General features: G+C 32.2%; 1 non-coding gene across 1 annotated transcript; it reads left to right on the top strand.

Annotated features, from left to right (window-relative positions):
• The first annotated feature begins 6,230 nt into the window (after positions 1 to 6,230).
• LOC115295053 lies at positions 6,231 to 6,336 on the top strand. The gene has a single exon (XR_003910286.1). It is a non-coding gene; the product is annotated as a U6 spliceosomal RNA (small nuclear RNA).
• Positions 6,337 to 6,699: the final 363 nt, after the last annotated feature.

Genomic DNA, 6,699 nt, shown 5'->3' with positions numbered 1-6,699 from the left:
TTCACTGAAGAGAAAACCATGAATCCTAATATTTGTATTGTATATCTTTAATTTGAAAATTTGAGGATATTTTATCAACTCCAAATTTACAAATTTATAGTCACCATAAAGAGAAAGAATAGATTTCACTTTCCTTCATCCCCAGTTAGCATCCATAGCTTTATAAGGTAGCATTTTTATACCTTTAATTATTCCACATATTATTTTCATACAAACCACTCCTTAAATGGCACCATCAGGTGTCACTCCAAGCTTAGAAGCCCTTGCTGTATGCTATGACTTTAATGTTTAATCGCCAGGTAAAAATTAACTTGGATAAAATGTGCTACTTCTAATGGAATACCCAATGAGAATATTATCTTTTGTGGCTAAGTGGAGTTTATCTGTGAATTTAGGGTATGCATAAATCAATGCCATAGACATGAAAATGAAAATAACACAAACTTGCTGACTTCAGTTGTTATTTCTATGCAGGTGACATTGAAATTTAAATTTCCAGAATTAAACTAGTAAGACAAGGGGGAACTTTTACATATAAGTAAGTTAATCACTGAGGCTTTGTTTAAATAAATGAAAAAACCTAAAAAGAATTACAGAATTCCTTGAACCCAGTGTTTCCAAGGTCCCTAAAGAATTAGGTTATACCTGGAAGAGAACCCATGTGCAGCCTAAAGAGTGTGTGTGTGTGTGTGTGTGTGTGTGTGTGTGTGTGTAAATGAATGTTGCTATACTTTATAAATTTGAAAAATAATATGTGGTGAATTGGCTAAGGTGAAAAAGTAACTATATAAAATAAATAATGTATTTTTTATCAACCAGGAAGATCTACTTTTATAGGTACTATATCTCTAATACATTTTCTCTATAAATTAGCTGAACCAAGGTTCTTACTGTGTGTTTACTTAATGAAAGCTGTGTGCAGTACAAAATCAGGGCTGTATTACCACCCTTCAAATGGACAGTCTCCTTGTTACAAAATTTAGCTTCAGAGTCTTTTAATACATAACTTTCCTTCAGCAAAGATCTAGATTTAATCCTAAATTCATTCCGTGAATTCCATTCATTGAAGCCAGAGGTTACAAATTTTCCTGAACCTTGTTTCAGGCCACACATAAGAAAATGAATAAAAATTTGAGCTACATTATACCACCATAGTCTGGGTTATGTTCGTTTTTCCTGTGTAAATAAGTTACAATATGATATTAGCTTCACGTGCACAACACCTGTTGTCCAAGGGGTGTACAACAATTGTTTCAACAGTTCTATACATTACTCACCACTCACCACAGTAAGAGTAGTCCCCGTCTGTCACCATGCATATTATTGTAGCAAATTGATTACATTCCCTATGCCTTACTTTTCATCATTGTGATGTATTTATTTTATAACTGGAAGTTTTTTACCTTTTAATCCCCTTTATGTATTTTGCCCGTTCTTCTATCCACCTCTTCACTGGTGGCCACCAGTTTAATCTTTGTATTTAAGATACTGTTCTTTGTTTATTTGTTTGTTTTGTCTTTTACATTCCACATATAAGTTAAATCTTATGATATTCATCTTTTTCTTACTGATTTCGCTTAGCATGATACCCTCTAAGTCTATCCATGTTGTTGCAGATGGCAAGATCTCATTCTTTTTTAATGGCTGAGTAATAATTCACATTTTATTTATCCACACATCTATTGATGGACACTTGGGTTGCTTTCATATCTTGGCTATTGTAAATAATGCTGCAATAAAACATAAGGTTGCGTATATCTTTTTAAATCAGCGTTTTTATTTACTTTGTGGAGACATATTTTAAAAAAGAACAACAAATTATTCTGTTTCTTTCATCTGCTTCTTTTCATAGCTTTCATAAGAATGATCATGTTGTTCTAACTATATCTAGACTCTTAATTACCTTTGCAATCGTTTTTTCTTCCCATCTCTGTGGGAGCTCTATAACACATTTGGAGATGGGAAGCTTGTCCATAACTTTTTAATCTTGATCTTCATCCTTTGGTTATTTTCCTGTTTAAGCCCCAACATGTAACCATACATGAGCACACACAGTAAGTTAGCCAAGAGAAAATGGAATGCTTAAATAGTCAAAAGAAATGAATGGTGTTGTACTGTGGTGAAAAGCTGAGGGTGAGGAAAATGCATTTTGAATTTTGGTGAAATGATAAATTGTTTACAAAAATATAGCAAAAAATTAAATATTGTTAAAATGTAATGTTTAAATATGGTTCTATTAGTATCCCCATTTGTGATCATTCAGAATGAGAATAAAACAAACAAAAAATTCCCTAAAAGTTTTGTTAAACCTAATAGAAGATTCAGGCCTAAGAGGTGGGAAGTAGAGGTAAGAGCAAGGTTTTTATCTCTAACGTGAGCTTCAATTCTTATCCTTTCAATTCTATCCTTGTAATCAGTAAATCGCTGGGCTTGGTGATAATGCATGCATATGGAAAAGGACTAATTTATTTTCATGAAGACTATTAATAGGTTGCAAGAGAGAAAAAGTAATTAACTATAACTTCCAACCTTATAATAACCATAAACTTATTAAAACTCTCCACAGTAATATTTAGAGAATACTGATGCAGTATGTCTTTGAAGATCAAGTTGTACTGGACTTGCATGCAAATATTTAAGAAGTTAATTAAAATATGAATTATTTTTGAACTCTGATTCTGGTTATATTGTAAGAGCACATTCTAATTATTAATGAAGAGTCCTAACTTTCTTCTTTTTTCCTAATTAGCATTTCTGGTTATGTCTGTTTGAGGCCATCAGAATTCACTGCTACCAATAGACACATTTGTATGAATTGCAAAGTTGGAGAAAAAGTTTATTTTAGTATTTTTGTCTTTTTTCCCCAATAATAAACTAACAAACTTACCCTTTATTCTGAGTGTCCTATTTTTATGTTGAATATGAAATCTGATATTTTTTCAGATTAAATGTAGGTGCTTCCATTTTTTACCCATATTCAGGATATTAGGAAGTAGATGGATGTCAAGCTAACTACTACAAGAAGATAATTAGGGATTCTGGGTTATTTAATTTGATTACCTTAGAGTTCATTGTATTAAGTCTTTATGTGTAGGTATCTGTATCAATGTTGGAGTAAAATTAGGTGCTTTAGAGATCATCTTGAAATATCATTACAGATGCATACACATATAAGTTAAAATAGTTTGGTGCTTCGATGTGTATCAATATAACACTTCTAGTAGGTCCAAAGATACGTATTCTACATGCAGCTAGTCCAGGTTTGAGAAATAATCTGTATTGGGGCACCTGGGTGGCTCAATTGGTTGACCATCAGACTTCAGCTCTGGTCATGGTTGCACAGTTCATGAGTTCTAGCCCCATCAGGCTCACTGTTGTCAGTGCAGAGGCAGCTTTGGATCTTCTGTCTCCCTCTCTCTGCTCTTCTCCTACTTTATTCTCTCTCTCTCCCAAAAATAAATAAACATTTGGAAAAAAAGTCTACACTAACAAATATTTGTAGAGAGGTTAATGAGCATCTGAAATATTTATATTTTTATTTATTTAATGATTTCATGTACTAATGTTTATTTTTAACATAGTTAAGTTTTAGCCAATTAATTAGAGATGAAATTGTATTTGCATTTATGTCTAAATATAGGCAAGTAACATAACAGCAAATTCATATCTTTTGTAAATATTTTCATTGAGACATTTGTTGTACATTTGCAATATTCTTGAAAGAAAACAAAAAGATTAATGGAATGAGTTGTACATTAATAGTCTTAAGTTAGAATGGTACCTGTCTTTTACATCTTAGCTGACTGTAAACTTTAGTAAACATCCAAAATTGAATTAACACCTGGAAAAATTTATCACTAAAAGAGGTCAACAGATATCTACTAAACAAGAAATACCTGAATTCTCCACCATTGGTGATTGTCTTCTATCAGTTTGATCCACCAACATCATTTGAGAACTTCCCATGAGGCATTATTATGCTTGATTCTAAAGAATTTAAAAATAAATAAGCTATATCCTGCCCTTCAAACTTTTCCTAGACAGGAAAAAAAAGAAATGAAGGAAGAAAGGAAGAACATCATTTCTAATATGGTCTGAGTTGATAGCATTTTTCTTCTTTGTAAAGGACAATATTCACATTATTGTCAAACTACTAATAGTTAGCCAACCATTTTATTTTATACATAAGAAAACATGCTTAGAGACAAACTAAGTTTTTCAAGTTCATATGGTTTGCTTTTTTTAAGTCCAGAATTAAAATCTTATGTTTTCTATAGATCCCTAAGCATCTCAAGCAAATGTATGATTATAGATCTAGGAAAAGATACCTAGAAAAGGAAGAATTTGCCCCTTTCTCAGCTGCTTTGATTTTGAACCTGTAGCTGATGTCTAAATATGCTCTATCTGCGGTTACCTGGGTGGCTTCCTTGGTTGAGCATCTGACTTCAGGTCAGGTTATGATCTCACAGCTCATGAGTCTGAGCCCCACATTGGGCTCTTTGCTGACAGCTCAGAACCCGAAGCCTGCTTTGGATTCTGTGTCTCCTTCTCTCTCTACCCCTTCCCTGCTGGTGCTCTGTCTGTCTTTCTGTCTCTCTCTCTCAAAAGTAAATAAGCATTAAAAAATTAAAAAAGATAAATAAATGTGATCTCTTTAGCCTTTTCATCTTTCTACTTGATGTTGGTTAAATATACTATGATTAGATTCAACTCTGTTGTAGACAACATTGATTTCTTCTTTTTCTTCCTTCTTCATCTTTTGTTAGTGTGTTTTTTAAATTATTTTTCATTTTTTCAATCCGTATACATTGTTGCTTCTCAAACTTAATAAGCATATGAATTACTCGGGGTATTAGTGAAATACAGATTCTAATTTAGTTAGGTCTGGGAAGGGACTTGAAATTGTGTGATTTTCATAAATCCTTAAGTGATGTTGTTGATTCTGCTCATCCTAACATTATTGCTTTGAAAGAGCAAAATGATAGAATTTTTTTATTGCTTTACTTTAAAGGCTGAGTGGTCCTTCCATTCCTTGCAGACATTTGATATTTGGAATAGCCCATGTTGAGGGATGCTACCTCAAAGCAAGAGGGTGGATAATGAAGGCTTATGCATTGTTGTAAGAAAGACCCTTCTGTATATTACCACACAAACCAAGAACAAAATCAGCTATTGGACTTCCATGATTCCCTTTTCTTGGTGACTGTTAGGTTTTTGGCATACATTTAAGATTAAATAGCTAAGAAAAGGAACATTTTCCAAGCATCATTTCTGGTGTGTTGGATTGATTTTACATGAATAATCCCTAGGGTTATGTCTTTGACTAATTTTGCACCAAAGCTAGGATTTATTCAGTCAATAAGCATTCATTAAGCCCAACTAAATGGGGTGCAATGCCCTTGGTGCTATATGAGCACAAAGAAATAGCTAGTGGTGCCACTATCTCCGCCAAGTTACAATACAAAATAACTACTGATTTGACAATGACCTAGGAATTTTATGTTCATCTCTGTATTTGGTAGCAAAATAATGTTTTTTAGTTATTTTCTAAATTATTATACTAATAATGGTGGTTATATAAATAGAAATGTTGCAACATGTCCTTTTCACACCTCCAAAATAGAAAAAGAAAGAAAAATAAGAACAAATAAAACTATAAATATCCATTCATGCTCTTAAGATAAAGAGGGCATCCTCAATTTAACTTTGCCGTAAGTGAAAAAATAAATAGCACATTCCACCAAGCTACTGGCCATGCTCCATCACACGTGTTTATTGAGAATAAGAACAATTTGAGAGAGAATCAACATTTTCAGAAAACTCGAATGTGATTGTGAACAAAGAATTTCAGAAAACTCAAATGTGATTGTGAACAAAGAATTTCATAAACAGCAAAACTGTTTCTCTCAAGGTTACCTGAAAAATTAAATATGCAAGATCTCAAGGAATTGTAGGAATCTATTAGAAGATGAACTTCATCCAATCAAGAGACAATAGGGGCAATAACAACAAAAGGACTAACATTAGACATTTTATATACTTAATTCTAGATTGAAACTATAAGGAATCTATGAATGAGGATGGAATAAAATGAATTATATGAGGCAAGTCACATGTGTCTGATGATATATTGCTACAAAAAAGGAAAGGAAGTAGGGGAAGAAAAAATTAGCATATCTTTATTGGTTGTGGTACTAGTATTAGATATACTGATTAAGGACACCATTATGGTGTTCCTCTAGGGAGCACATATACTAAATTGGAATAATATAGAGAAGATTAGCATGACCCCTGTGCAAAGGTAACACACAAATTTATGAAATAGTACATTAAAAAAAAAGTATACCATCATACATCAACAAACAGGTTAGTAAAAGATTAAATAAGAAAATGGAAACATAAGGACCTTAAAAATGTTTTCATATAAAGTTAACCAAGATCAAAAGTGCGAACCACCAAAGTGTCAAACTAATTTACTAAATAAAAATACAAAGAAACACATTACATAGAGATATAAACATCAAATATAACAACATGCATATAATAGCTATGTCAGAGTAATGTGATAATTGAAACAAATGTTTCACATAAGTAAATGTGAATAGGTTTAGTTCATCTATTAAAAACATTATTTGGTTTGTTTGAGTAGGAAACAGCTATATGTATTATAAGATCCACACTTAATTTCTTTCCAAAAAG

The sequence above is a fragment of the Suricata suricatta genome, chromosome 6 (genome assembly GCF_006229205.1).
Source record: "Suricata suricatta isolate VVHF042 chromosome 6, meerkat_22Aug2017_6uvM2_HiC, whole genome shotgun sequence".
Classification (NCBI taxonomy): Eukaryota; Metazoa; Chordata; class Mammalia; order Carnivora; family Herpestidae; genus Suricata; species Suricata suricatta.
The sequence above is the reverse complement of the archived record's forward strand: the minus strand, read 5'-3'. Positions and strand labels throughout refer to the sequence as shown.